This window comes from Pongo abelii, chromosome X, assembly GCF_028885655.2.
Source record: "Pongo abelii isolate AG06213 chromosome X, NHGRI_mPonAbe1-v2.0_pri, whole genome shotgun sequence".
Classification (NCBI taxonomy): Eukaryota; Metazoa; Chordata; class Mammalia; order Primates; family Hominidae; genus Pongo; species Pongo abelii.
Genome location: NC_072008.2, coordinates 107,704,234 through 107,707,022, shown reverse-complemented (window position 1 = coordinate 107,707,022; position 2,789 = coordinate 107,704,234).

The window sequence follows — 2,789 nt, the reverse complement described above, 5'->3', positions numbered from 1 at the left end:
TGCTCTCCCTCCCATTGCCCCCATCCCCCAACAGACCCCAGGTTGTGATGTCTCCCTCCCTGTGTCCACGTGTTCCCATTGTTCAGCTCCTGTTTATGAGTGAGAACATGTGGCTTTTGTTTTTCTGTTCCTGGGTTTGCTGAGGATGATGGTTTCCAGCTTCATCCATGTCCCTGCAAAGAACATTAACTCATTCTGTTTTATGGCTGCATAGTATTCCATGGCATATATGTGCCACATTTTCTTTATCCAGTCTGTCATTGATGGGCATTTGGGTTGGTTCCATGTCTTTGCTGTTGTAAACAGTGCTACAATAAACATAGGTGCGCATGTGTCTTTATAGTAGAATTATTTATAATCCTTTCCATATATACCCAGTAATGGGATTGCTAGGTCAAATGGTATTTCTGGTTCTAGATCCTTGAGGAATTGCCACACTGTCTTCCATAATGGTTGAACTAATTTATACTCGCACCTACAGTGTAAAAGAGTTCCTATTTCTCCATATCCTCACCAGCATCTGTTGTTTCCAGACTTTTTAATGATTGCCACTCTGTCTGGTGTGAGATGGCATCTCATTGTGGTTTTGATTTGCATTTCTCTGAAGACCAGTGATGATGAGCTTTTTTTTCATGTTTGTTGGCCACATAAATGTCTTCTTTTGAAAAGTGTCTGTTCACATCCTTTGACCACTTTCTGATGGGGATGTTTGTTTTTTCCTTGTAAATTTGTTTCAGTTCCTTGTAGATTCTTTGTCAGATGGATAGATTACAAAAATTTTCTCCCATTCTGTAGGTTGTCTTTTCACTCTGATGATAGTTTATTTAGCTGAGCAGAAGTTCTTTAGTTTAATGAGATCCCATTTGTCAATTTTGGTTTTTGTTGCAATTGCTTTTGGTGTTTTAGTCATGAAGTCTTTGCCCATGTCTATGTCCTGAATGGTATTGCCTAGGTTTCCTTCTAGGGTTTTTATGGTCTAGGTTTTAGGTTTAAGTCTTTAATCCACTTTGAGTTAATTTTTGTATAAGGTGTAAGGAAGGGGTCCAGTTTCTGTTTTCCACATATGGCTAGCCAGTTTTCCCAGCACCATTTATTAAATAGGAAATCCTTTCCCCATTGCTGTTTTTGTCAGGTTTGTCAAAGATCAGATGGATGTAGATGTGTGGTGTTATTTCTGAGGCTTCTGTTCCATTGGTCTATATATCTGTTTTGGTACCAGTACCATGTTGTTTTGGTTATTGTAGCCCTGTAGTATAGTTTGAAGTCAGGTAGCATGATGCCTCCACCTTTGTTCTTTTTGCTTAGGATTGTCTTGGCTATATGGGCTCCATTTTGGTTCCATATGAAATTTAAAGTAGTTTATTCAAGTTCTGTGAAGAAAGTGAATGGTATCTTGATGGGAATACCATTAAATCTATCAATTACTTTTGGCAGTATGACCATTTTCATGATATTGATTCTTCCTATCCATGAGGATGTAATGTTTTTCCATTTGTTTGTGTCCTCTCTTATTTCCTTGAGCAGTGGGACCTTGAAGAGGTCCTTCACACCCCTTGTAAGTTGTATTCCTAGGTATTTTATTCTCTTTGTAGCAATTGTGAATTGGAGTTTACTCATAATTTGGCTCTCTACTTCTCTATTATTGGTGCATAGGAATGCTTGTGATTTTTGCACATTGATTTTGTATCCTGAGACATTGTGGAAGTTGTTGATCAGCTTAAGGAGTTTTGGGACTGAGATGATGGGGTTTTCTAAATATACAATCTTGTCATCTGCAAACAGAGACAATTTGACTTCCTCTTCCTATGTGAACATCCTTTGTTTCTTTCTCTTCCCTGATTGCTCTGGCCAGAACTTCCAACACTATGTTGAATAGGAGTGGTGAGAGAGGGCATCCTTGTCTTGTGCCAGTTTTCAAAGGGAATGCTTCCAGCTTTTTCTGATTTAGTGTGATATTGGCTATGGGTTTGTCATAAATAGCTCTTATTATTTTGAGATATGTTCCATTAATACCTAGTTTATTGAGAGTTTTTAGCATGAACGGATGTTGAATTTTACTGAAGGCCTTTTCTGCCTCTATTGAGATAATCATGTGGTTTTTCTCATTGGTTCTGTTTATGTGATGGATTACGTTTATTTATTTGCATATGTTGAGCCAGCCTTGCATCCCAGGGATGAAGCCGACTTGATCATGGTGGATAAGCTTTTTGATGTGCTGCTGGATTCGGTTTGCCAGTATTTTATTGTGGATCTTCACATCTATGTTCATCAGGGATATTGGCCTGAAATTTTCTTTTTTTGTTGTCTCTGCTAGGTTTTGGAATCAGGATGATGCTAACCTCTTAAAATGAGTTAGGGAGTAATCCTTCTCTTTTTTGTTTGGAATAGTTTCAGAAGGGATGGCACCAGCTCTTCTTTGTATCTCTGGTAGAACTTGGCTGTGAATCTGTCTGGTCCTGGGCTTTTTTTGGTTGGTAAGCTACTAATTATTGCCTCAATTTCAGAAGTTGTTATTGGTCTATTCAGGGATTTGACTTCTTCCTGGTTTAGTCTTGGGAGGGTGTATGTGTCCAGGAATTTATCCATTTCTTGTAGATTTTCTAATTTATTTGCATAGAAGTGTTTATAGTATTCTCTGATGGTAGTTTGTATTTCTGTGGGATCAGTGGTGATATCCCCTTTATCATTTTTTATTCTGTCTATTTGATTCCTCTCTCTTACCTTCTTTTTTCAGTCTGGCTAGCGTGTATCTATTTTGTTAATCTTTTCAAGAAACCAGCTCCTGGATT